Genomic DNA, 13,117 nt, shown 5'->3' with positions numbered 1-13,117 from the left:
GTCTTTTCAGTATTCCGTTATGAAAATGTGATTATCACCCCATCATGACTGGGTTTTTACCTCTTTGTATATAAGATGTGATTTGTCGCACTGCGACCTCAAACACTTAACATTTTTCGTCGCTAGCTCGCAAACGCATATTCAGACCGTCAAACCAAACTGCAAAGTATAATGCTTAAAATAAACGGGACACTTAACAGGGGTCTATTCGCTATTCATAAGGACCGCTATTCATAAGGTCCGCTATTCATAAGGACCGTTATTCATAACGTGTAAATTCCCGTACTTCCTGGTCCGCTATTCATAATGGCAAAAGAGGGTCACTATTCATAAAGAAATAAGGTTCGTTAATCATAAGGACCGCTATTCATAAGGTCCGCTATTCATAAGGACCGTTATTCATAACGTGTAAATTCCCGTACTTCCTGGTCCGCTATTCATAATGGCAAAAGAGGGTCACTATTCATAAAGAAATAAGGTTCGTTAATCATAAGGACCGCTATTCATAACGTGAGATGAGGGTCGCTATTCATAATTCATATTAAGGGTCATTAATCATAAGGACCGCTATTCATAATATGAAATCAGGGTCGCTATTCATAATACGACGAGAGGGTCGCTATTCATAATACGAAATAAGGTTCATTACTTATAAGGGTCGCTATTCATAACACGGGAAGAGGGTCGCTATTCATAATACGAAATGAGGGTCGCTATTCATAATAGGAGAAGAGGGTCGCTATTCATAATACGAAATGAGGGTCGCTATTCATAATAGGAGAAGAGGGTCTCTATTCATAATAGGAGAAGAGGGTCGCTATTCATAATACGAAATGAGGTTCGCTATTCATAATAGAAGAAGAGGGTCGCTATTCATAATAGGAGAAGAGGGTCGCTATTCATAATACGAAATGAGGTTCGCTGTTCAAAATAGGAGAAGAGGGTCGCTATTCATAATAGGAGAAGAGGGTCGCTATTTATAATACGAAATGAGGGTCGCTATTCATAATAGGAGAAGAGGGTCGCTATTCATAATACGAAATGAGGGTCGCTATTCATAATAGGAGAAGAGGGTCGCTATTCATAATACGAAATGAGGTTCGCTATTCATAATAGGAGAAGAGGGTCGCTATTCATAATAGGAGAAGAGCTATTCATAATAGGAGTAGAGGGTTGCTATTTATAATACGAAATGAGGGTCGCTATTCATAATAGGAGAAGAGGGTCGCTATTCATAATACGAAATGAGGGTCGCTATTCATAATAGGAGAAGAGGGTCGCTATTCATAATATGAAATGAGGGTCGCTATTCATAAAAGGAGAAGAGGGTCGCTATTCATAATAGGAGAAGAGGATCGCTATTCATAATACGAAATGAGGTTCGCTATTCATAAGAGGAGAAGAGGGTCGCTATTCATAATAGGAGAAGAGGGTCGCTATTCATAATACGAAATGAGGTTCGCTATTCATAATACGGAATAAGGGTCGTTATTCATAATAGGAAATGATGGTCGCTATTCATCATAGGACTAGAGGTTCGTTGTTCATAATAAGGAAGGAGAGTCGCTATACATAATACGACTAGAGGTTCGCTATACATAATACGACTAGAGGATCGCTATTCATAATACGAAATGAGGGTCGCTATCATAATACGGTATAAGGGTTGCTATTCATAAAAAAAAATGTAAATTAAATAAGCAATAAACATTAGTAGGCGAAATAATGGATAGCGGATACCCCACGGCTGTAGCGTAGGCGGGAGGGGGCCATATGGCCCCGAATATTTGTAGAAAACATTTATTGAAAACATATTGAAAACATTTCTGAACAAAAGAAGAGAAAAAGGCGTGCCCCCCCCCCATCAGTCCGACCATTCGGCCTACCCTCCCTGCAGTATTTCCGTGGTACAAGTACATATTACTGACAATTCTCGTCCAATTAGTTCATAGATGGCGTAGACTGTTTGTGTTTCACGGGGGGGGGGGGGGTGCGGTTGGGGGGTAACATTGTTGCCATCAAGGGGTTGATCTATCATGTCCCTTACCTTCAGCAAAGGATGGAAGCGACAAAAGGGAGGTTGTAGGCAGGGGCGTCGCTAGACCTTTTTCAGTTTCAGGGGGGGGGGTGAAGAGGCCACCGAATACCGACAAAAATAGCTACCATTTATATATTAACATATATATATATATATGTTAATGCCAATGTTCCAATGTCTACAAATTTAACCCAATAAATCCGGGGCCAGGAACGAAATTATTTTCACCCCCCCCCCCTTCCGGTGCTAAGCGCATAAGCTTTGACGTTCCATTAAAATATTAGAGAAAGAAGACGATTAGTTCCATTAAAATATTAGAGAAAGAAGACGATTAGTTGTACCGTTCACTACTCTTAATCCTTGTCTGAATTCATTTTTCCCCGTATAAGCGCCCTTCAAAGCTTATTTTGATCCCTCCCCTGTTGTTTTCTAGAACTTCCATGATGACCTAGTACATTGTATAATGCTTTACTTGCAGATGGTTTACCTAGTAAGACGCATGTGCTTGCTTGCATTGAGGTCAATTCAGGTCTTACATATTGATGAGCTGTTTGAAATTAACTAGGAGGTATGCGCGTATTGGGGAATGTGGCTTGCTGCTCTACTTTTTAAAAAAAACTTCCCACGACATGTAATGAGTGTTTAGTGTACATTATGTGGGACGTACAGAGATAAATGGAAAGTTATTTCAGTATATTCGAAATGACTTTTAGGTAACTCCTTTTTCCTCCCACATCATCAACATTCATTCGTTTCATTTCATCTACATTAGTTCATGAAATGCATTCGAAAAGTGAAGAAAAAAAGAAACGAAAATAACCCGTTAAAGCGCGGAAGCTTTAACGTTTCATTAAAATATTAGACAAAGAAGACGATTCGGACGATTCGGGCGACTCTTAATCATTGTCTGAATTCTCAAAAATGTTTCTTTATCCGATAAAAAGTCACACTTCGTAGGGGAAAAAAAATTACCGACTTAATACATCTCACCGACTTCAAACTTCTACATAAATATAGTATACGAAGATCGAGCAAGAATACCGACACAGCGGACCCGACACAGCAACAAAATTATCTATGCGTATCTTTCTTGCTCCCTCGACGTGGCGACTCCACCAAACATACCCCTTTCTCTCTTTCTCTTTAATCCCCTTTTTCTGTTGCTCCTTTTCTTTCTTTTTTCTTCTTTTCCTTTCTTTCCTCTCCTTCGTCTTTGTCTTTTTTCTCCTTTTTTTTTCTCTTCTCTTTCCTTTCTTTCCTTTCTTTTCCTTTTCTTTCCCTTTCCCTCTCCTTTTTCCCCTCCCCTTTTCTCATTTTTCCCGACAGCAGCGCAATTTTACCGACAATATCTTGACAGGTGGGATTGTCGCACCCCACACCCCCCTTAGCGACGCCCCTGGTTGTAGAGAGTTAGATTATATACAATATTCAAGCTTTTCGTAAATATATAACATTGCACGATTTTGTTTTTCTCCTCATAAGTAAGGAAGTAAGATTTTCAAGATTTAAAGTCAAATAAGATACGATTTTGCGACCGTAAAGCATTATGCAAACGGTGGCGTCCCCTTCATTATGTCTTTTTTTAAAGTAGGCCTATATTTTCTTTTAAGCTTTGATAATTATATAAAAATACATCCCCCTAATCTAGCTAAAATATCTCCCCCGCTCCAGTGGTGACAAAAAAGGGATACATAACACATACATAATCCTATCGTAATTTGTCCCCCTTGTGCGAACCCCCCCCCCCCTCCCCTCAACTGATAGTCAAACTTAAGAAAATTTACTTTGGTGACAAGACCATATATATTATAAGGAAACCACCTCAGCCCCCCCCCCGAAAATAAATATTAAGGTCCGCTACCTGAATGTCCGAGTCGTCATCATAAAGGCGAAGGCGGCGGGTGTGGGGGGAGGTGGGGGGGGGGGAGGGGGGAGGGGAGGTGAGCGTGAGGATGTTTCATGATTCAAATGTTATTGATTTAAATTCTCAATTATGTTTACAACATTGGATAACAAATTTCAAACCTACTTAAAAGCAAGACAAATATTTAGGGCCATGTATCGCCTTGGGGGTGTCCTCCGTCCAATATTTCCATTTGTTATGAGCATTTTGGATATTGCTTAGGCCTATTTCATTTTATGAATAAAAACCCTCATCCCGTATTATGAATAGCGACCCTCTACTCCTATTATGAATAGTGACCCTATTATGAATAGCGACCCTCATTTCGTATTATGAATAGCAACCCTCTACTCCTATTATGAATAGCTCTTCTCCTATTATGAATAGCGACCCTCTTCTCCTATTATGAATAGCGACCCTCTTCTCCTATTATGAATAGCAACCCTCTTCTATTATAAATAGCGATCCTCTTCTCCTATTATGAATAGCGAACCTCATTTCGTATTATGAATAGCGACCCTCTTCTCCTATTATGAATAGCGACCCTCTTCTCCTATTATGAATAGCGACCCTCTTCTCCTATTATGAATAACGAACCTCATTTCGTATTATGAATAGCGACCCTCTTCTCCTATTATGAATAGCGACCCTCTTCTCCTATTATGAATAGCGAACCTCATTTCGTATTATGAATAGCGACCCTCTTCTCCTATTATGAATAGCGACCCTCTTCTCCTATTATGAATAGCGATCCTCTTCTCCTATTATGAATAGCGAACCTCATTTCGTATTATGAATAGCGACCCTCTTCTCCTATTATGAATAGCGACCCTCTTCTCCTATTATGAATAGCGAACCTCATTTCGTATTATGAATAGCGACCCTCTTCTCCTATTATGAATATCGACCCTCTTCTCCTATTATGAATAGCGACCCTCTTCATCGATTATGAATAATGACCCTTAATATGAATAATGACCCTTATGAATAGCAACCCTCATTTTGCATTATGAATAGCGACCCTCATTTCGTATTATGAATAGCGACCCTCATTTTGCATTATGAATAGCGACCCTCATTTCGTATTATGAATAGCGACCCTCATTTTGCATTATGAATAGCGACCCTCTTTATGTCTTATGAATAACGACCCTTTCGTAATATTATGAATAGGGACCCTTATGAATAACGACCCCGATTTCGTATTATGAATAGCGACCCTCTTCTAATATTATGAATACCGACCCTCTTCTTTGATTATGAATAGCGGTCCTTATGAACAACGACCCTTATGAATAATGACCCTTTTCTCCAATTATGAAAAGCGGACCTTATGAATAGCGGTCCTTATGAACAGTTGACCTTATGAATAGCGAACCTTATGAATAGCGGTCCTTATGAATAGCGATATTGACCCAAGAGGTCTATTTGCTATTCATAAGGACCGCTATTCATAAGGTCCGCTATTCATAAGGACCGCTATTCATAACGTGTAAATTCCCGTACTTCCGGGTCCGCTATTCATAATGGCAAAAGAGGGTCACTATTCATAATGAAATAAGGTTCGTTAATCATAAGGACCGCTATTCATAACGTGAGATGAGGGTCGCTATTCATAATTCACATTAAGGGTCATTAATCATAAGGACCGCTATTCATAATATGAAATCAGGGTCGCTATTCATAATACGACGAGAGGGTCGCTATTCATAATACGAAATAAGGTTCATTACTTATAAGGGTCGCTATTCATAACACGGGAAGAGGGTCGCTATTCATAATACGAAATGAGGGTCGCTATTCATAAAAGGAGAAGAGGGTCGCTATTCATAATAGGAGAAGAGGGTCGCTATTCATAATAGGAGAAGAGGGTCGCTATTCATAATAGGAAATGAGGGTCGCTATTCATAATAGGAGAAGAGGGTCGCTATTCATAATAGGAGAAGAGGGTCGCTATTCATAATAGGAAATGAGGGTCGCTATTCATAATAGGAAATGAGGGTCGCTATTCATAATAGGAGAAGAGGGTCGCTATTCATAATAGGAGAAGAGGGTCGCTGTTCATAATACGAAATGAGGTTCGCTATTCATAATAGGAGAAGAGGGTCGCTATTCATAATAGGAAATGAGGGTCACTATTCATAATAGGAGAAGAGGGTCGCTATTCATAATAGGAAATGAGGGTCGCTATTCATAATACGAAATGAGGGTCGCTATTCATAATAGGAGAAGAGGGTGGCTATTCATAAAAGGAGAAGAGGGTCGCTATTCATAATAGGAAAAGAGGGTCGCTATTCATAATAGGAGTAGATGGTCGCTGTACATAATAGGAGAAGAGGGTCGCTATTCATAATAGGAGAAGAGGGTCGCTATTCATAATAGGAAATGAGAGTCGCTATTCATAATAGGAGAAGAGGGTCGCTATTCATAATAGGAGAAGAGGGTCGCTATTCATAATAGGAAATGAGGGTCGCTATTCATAATAGGAGAAGAGGGTCGCTATTCATAATAGGAGAAGAGGGTCGCTATTCATAATAGGAGAAGAGGGTCGCTATTCATAATACCGAAAAAGTCAAAATTACATAAGCAATAAACTAAATGTTAATAAGAAAGCGACATACTGGACACCCCATGGCTACAGCGTATATAGGCCGGGGGGGGGGTGGGGTAGGCAACATGGTCCCAAACATTTGAAGAAAATATTTATTGAAAACTCACATTTCTGAAGAAAGAAAGGCGGGCCTAAATAATGAACATGTCCCATCATTCCGGTCACCAGCCCCCCCCCCCCCCCCCCCCAATAGGAAAATTCTGGATCCGCGCCGGGGCGTACTGATGGGGGGGGGGGGCTCGGGGGATCGGTAGATACTGGGCTTAGGTCCAATTGTCAGGTCCAATTCCGCTCAGTAATTTGTAGGTCCATAAGTCCTAATAAAAATTACTTTCTACAAAAACATTATTGTCGTATAAACAATTACTAGTTTCTTAAATAGCAAGCTAAAATGGATAATGGGCCTGCTTGGCGTACTTAATATCTCAGTGGCGTAGCCTGGATAAGATCAGTCGGGGGCAGGGTGGTGGGGCAAGATTTCCAACAAGGAGGAAAATTTACGATAGGATTACATGTGTGTTATGTTTTACTTTTTTTTCGTCACCACATGAGCGGGGGTTGGCTCTATATAATGATCAAAGATAACAGATAAAATATAATTACTTTAAAAAGAGACAACTATTCAGGGCTATATATCGCCCCCCCCTACAGGACCAGAAACGTAGCCGAGGGGGGGGGGGCGTATTATGAATAGCGACCCTCATTTCGTATTATGAATAGCAACCCTCTACTCCTATTATGAATAGCGACCCTCATTTCTTATTATGAATAGCGACCCTCAGTTAGTAATATTAGTAGCAACTCTCTAGTCCTATTATGAATAGCGATTCTCATTTCTTATTATGAATAGCGACCCTCGTTTCGTATTATGAATAGCGACCCTCTTTCTGTGTTATGAATACCGACCCTTTTGCAATATTATGAATAGGGACCCTTATGAATAACGACCCCGATTTCCTATTATGAATAGCGACCCTCTTCTAATATTATGAATACCGACCCTCTTCTTTGATTATGAATAGCGGTCCTTATGAATAATGACCCTTATGAATAATGACCCTTTTCTCCAATTATGAAAAGCGGACCTTATGAATAGCGGTCCTTATGAATAATAGACCTTATGAATAGCGGACCTTATGAATAGCGGTCCTTATGAATAGCGACATTGACCCGAAAAGAAGCGGAGATCCGAGTTGCGGTTAATCCCGCCAACAATGTGTGGAGCGAGTTGGGGACCAAAATGACCATGACCCTCTTTTGCCATTATGAATAGCGGACCCGGAAGTACGGGAATTTGCACGTTATGAATAGCGGTCCTTATGAATAGCGATATTGACCCAAGAGGTCTATTTGCTATTCATAAGGACCGCTATTCATAAGGTCCGCTATTCATAAGGACCGCTATTCATAACGTGTAAATTCCCGTACTTCCGGGTCCGCTATTCATAATGGCAAAAGAGGGTCACTATTCATAATGAAATAAGGTTCGTTAATCATAAGGACCGCTATTCATAACGTGAGATGAGGGTCGCTATTCATAATTCACATTAAGGGTCATTAATCATAAGGACCGCTATTCATAATATGAAATCAGGGTCGCTATTCATAATACGACGAGAGGGTCGCTATTCATAATACGAAATAAGGTTCATTACTTATAAGGGTCGCTATTCATAACACGGGAAGAGGGTCGCTATTCATAATACGAAATGAGGGTCGCTATTCATAAAAGGAGAAGAGGGTCGCTATTCATAATAGGAGAAGAGGGTCGCTATTCATAATAGGAGAAGAGGGTCGCTATTCATAATAGGAAATGAGGGTCGCTATTCATAATAGGAGAAGAGGGTCGCTATTCATAATAGGAGAAGAGGGTCGCTATTCATAATAGGAAATGAGGGTCGCTATTCATAATAGGAAATGAGGGTCGCTATTCATAATAGGAGAAGAGGGTCGCTATTCATAATAGGAGAAGAGGGTCGCTGTTCATAATACGAAATGAGGTTCGCTATTCATAATAGGAGAAGAGGGTCGCTATTCATAATAGGAAATGAGGGTCACTATTCATAATAGGAGAAGAGGGTCGCTATTCATAATAGGAAATGAGGGTCGCTATTCATAATACGAAATGAGGGTCGCTATTCATAATAGGAGAAGAGGGTGGCTATTCATAAAAGGAGAAGAGGGTCGCTATTCATAATAGGAAAAGAGGGTCGCTATTCATAATAGGAGTAGATGGTCGCTGTACATAATAGGAGAAGAGGGTCGCTATTCATAATAGGAGAAGAGGGTCGCTATTCATAATAGGAAATGAGAGTCGCTATTCATAATAGGAGAAGAGGGTCGCTATTCATAATAGGAGAAGAGGGTCGCTATTCATAATAGGAAATGAGGGTCGCTATTCATAATAGGAGAAGAGGGTCGCTATTCATAATAGGAGAAGAGGGTCGCTATTCATAATAGGAGAAGAGGGTCGCTATTCATAATACCGAAAAAGTCAAAATTACATAAGCAATAAACTAAATGTTAATAAGAAAGCGACATACTGGACACCCCATGGCTACAGCGTATATAGGCCGGGGGGGGGGGTGGGGTAGGCAACATGGTCCCAAACATTTGAAGAAAATATTTATTGAAAACTCACATTTCTGAAGAAAGAAAGGCGGGCCTAAATAATGAACATGTCCCATCATTCCGGTCACCAGCCCCCCCCCCCCCCAATAGGAAAATTCTGGATCCGCGCCGGGGCGTACTGATGGGGGGGGGGGGGGGGGGCTCGGGGGATCGGTAGATACTGGGCTTAGGTCCAATTGTCAGGTCCAATTCCGCTCAGTAATTTGTAGGTCCATAAGTCCTAATAAAAATTACTTTCTACAAAAACATTATTGTCGTATAAACAATTACTAGTTTCTTAAATAGCAAGCTAAAATGGATAATGGGCCTGCTTGGCGTACTTAATATCTCAGTGGCGTAGCCTGGATAAGATCAGTCGGGGCAGGGTGGTGGGGCAAGATTTCCAACAAGGAGGAAAATTTACGATAGGATTACATGTGTGTTATGTTTTACTTTTTTTTCGTCACCACATGAGCGGGGGTTGGCTCTATATAATGATCAAAGATAACAGATAAAATATAATTACTTTAAAAAGAGACAACTATTCAGGGCTATATATCGCCCCCCCTACAGGACCAGAAACGTAGCCGAGGGGGGGGGGGCGTATTATGAATAGCGACCCTCATTTCGTATTATGAATAGCAACCCTCTACTCCTATTATGAATAGCGACCCTCATTTCTTATTATGAATAGCGACCCTCAGTTAGTAATATTAGTAGCAACTCTCTAGTCCTATTATGAATAGCGATTCTCATTTCTTATTATGAATAGCGACCCTCGTTTCGTATTATGAATAGCGACCCTCTTTCTGTGTTATGAATACCGACCCTTTTGCAATATTATGAATAGGGACCCTTATGAATAACGACCCCGATTTCCTATTATGAATAGCGACCCTCTTCTAATATTATGAATACCGACCCTCTTCTTTGATTATGAATAGCGGTCCTTATGAATAATGACCCTTATGAATAATGACCCTTTTCTCCAATTATGAAAAGCGGACCTTATGAATAGCGGTCCTTATGAATAATAGACCTTATGAATAGCGGACCTTATGAATAGCGGTCCTTATGAATAGCGACATTGACCCGAAAAGAAGCGGAGATCCGAGTTGCGGTTAATCCCGCCAACAATGTGTGGAGCGAGTTGGGGACCAAAATGACCATGCCCCTCCCCCCCCCCCCCAGCAAACCTAAAAGAGAGATAAGGAAGGGAAGGGAAAGTGAAAAAGGAGAGAAAGGGAAAGGAAAAAAAAAGAGAATGAAGAAAGGTAAGGGATATCAGTTGCAATTTTCCCGCCAACAAGGTGTAGATCGGAGGGGGGGGGGGGGCACTGGCATACTGATAGGGGAGGGGGGTTGGAGAAATAGAATTCAAACGTGGTTTATTTATAATTCCATAACGGTGGTTAAAAAATAATGCTGAAATGAGATAATTTTTCTCACTTCATGCGTTTGTTGGAAATGACAAATTCCTAAATTTACAGCCAGGCAAGAAAATGCTTCTTGAGATGCCTACATATCAGGGCCCGCGGAACGGCGGGGATCGGGATCCTCGAGCCCCTCCCCCACACTTTCTTTGAAAAAGTATATTAAAGAGAAATAGAAAGAAGAGAGCGAGAAAGAAAAAATAGTTAACTGCCAGTGTCACATTATAATGGGGTTTCAAAATTTGCTCATCTGACCATGATTAAAATTAATGCCTAAAATCCTAAGGGCTCTGCCCCCTGGATTCCACCTAGGGCCCTAAGGCGGGCCCTTAGATGCTCATATGACGGTCATTTAATGCCTAAAACCCCTGATTTCTGGGGGCTCTGCCCCCTGGACCCCACGCCAAATAGTGTCCTGCTAGTGTCACAAATAATAAGGTATCAAAAATGCTCATCTGACCGTAATTAAACGCCTAAAACCCCTGAGCTTCTGGGGGGTCTGCCCCCTGAACCCAACCAAGAGCCCTTAGGCGGGCCCCTCGATACTCATCTGACCGTAATTGAGTGCCTAAAACCCTTGAGATTCCGGGGCTCCGCCCCCTGAACCCCAAGCAAATTAGTGACCTGCCATTGTAACAATTAGGTATCAAAATAATGCTCATCTGACCGTAATTAAATGCCTAAACTCCTGAACTTCGGGGCTCTGCCCCCTGGACCCCGTCTAGGGCGCTAAGGCGGACCCCTGAATGCTAATCTGACCGTAAATTAAAACCTTAAACCCCTGAGCTTCCGGGGCGGACAAGGTATCAACATATGTTCATCTGACAGCAAGCGCGTAGCCAGGGGGCAGTGGGGTGGTCCCCCAATACACGCCGGCCAAAAAAGAGAGGAGTGTAAAGGAAGAGGACGTAGGAAGAAAAGGGAATAGACAAAGAACATATTTGAAATTCAAACAAGGATTAAGAGTCGAGAACGGTACAACGAATCGTCTTCTTTCTCTAATGAATTAATGAAACGTCAAAGCTTCCGCGCTACGCGCGGGGAGGGCAGGGGGAACTTAATTCAGACGAGGATAATTTTCGGGAACGGTACAACGAATCGTCTTCTTTCTATAATAATTTAATGAAACGTCGAAGTTTCCGCGCTTCGCGCGGAAGGGGGGGGGGGGGGGGAATTGATTTAGACAAGGATTAAGAGTCAAGAACGGTACGACGAATCTTCCTCTTTCTCTAATGATTTAATGAAAAGTAAAAGCTTCCGCGCTTCGCGCGGGTGGGGGGGAAACTAAATTATTTTCGAGAGCGGAACAACGAATCGTCTTTAATGAAACGTCGAAGCGGGGGAAAAACTGAATTTAGACAAGGATTAAGAGTCGAGAACAGTACAACGAATCGTCTTCTTTCTTTAATGATTTAATGAAACGTAAAAACTTCCGCGCTTCGCGTGGAAAGGGGGAAACTGAATTAAGACAAGGATTAAAAGTCATAACGGTACAACGAATCGTCTTATTTCGCTAATGATTTAATGAAACGTAAAAGCTGTATTCAGACGAGGATTATTTTCGAGAACGGTACAACGAATCGTCTTCTTTCTCTAATGATTTAATGAAACGTACAAGCTTTCGCGCTTTGCGCGGGAGGGAGGAGGGGAAAACTGAATTCAGATGAGGATTAAGAGTCGAGAACGGTACAACGAATCGTCTTCTTTCTCTAATGATTTAATGAAACGTACAAGCTTCCGCGCTTCGCGCGGGAGGGAGGAGGGGAAAACTGAATTCAGATGAGGATTAAGAGTCGAGAACGGTACAACGAATCGTCTTCTTTCTCTAATGATTTAATGAAACGTAAAAGCTTCTGCGCTTCGCGCGGAAGGGGAAAAACTATTTTCAGACGAGTAGACACGTACGGAAGGGGGGGAGGGGGTTAGGGGGTTGACCCTCCCCCCTTCGGTTTTTTATGTGTGTATTTTGGAGCACTCCCCCCCCCCTTTTTCTGTGATTTTTTTAAAATTTTTTTTAATTTAAAAATATGCCAACGGCTGACCTAAAAAGGTGACCTAACCCCCCCCCCCCCAACGGAACAAAATGTCAAATTTTCAAATTTCGAGACCAAAACAAAAAAAGTGTCCTCCCCCCCCCCCCCCCCCCCCCCCGCCTATTTAGCGGCTGGCTGAGTCGTTACGATTTTTTTTCGGACCAAAAAAGTGGGCCCCCTCCCCCCTAAAAAATTCTGGATCCGCGCCTGGAGATATCAAGCTACAAAAATGATAGTAGTCTTGTTCAGACGGACAAAAGTTACCCTAGGGTAAAGGTCGTGTTAAAAGCTAGTCGAGGTAAATATGGCGGCGTATATGGCGGGCCGCGCATATTTTTTTTTACTCAACCGTTTGGCCGTTTTTGCGACAGAATTCCTAGAAGTGCTCTGGTGAAAGAGACTAAGTCATCAGCGCACACCACTTACAATCACCAGCAGCATGTGCAAGCACCCTAACCCAGGGAAGGGAAAATAATAGAAAAGGGAAAC

Source organism: Strongylocentrotus purpuratus, unplaced genomic scaffold (genome assembly GCF_000002235.5).
Source record: "Strongylocentrotus purpuratus isolate Spur 01 unplaced genomic scaffold, Spur_5.0 spur5_scaffold_17, whole genome shotgun sequence".
Classification (NCBI taxonomy): domain Eukaryota; kingdom Metazoa; phylum Echinodermata; class Echinoidea; order Camarodonta; family Strongylocentrotidae; genus Strongylocentrotus; species Strongylocentrotus purpuratus.
This window is presented reverse-complemented; position numbering follows the sequence as displayed.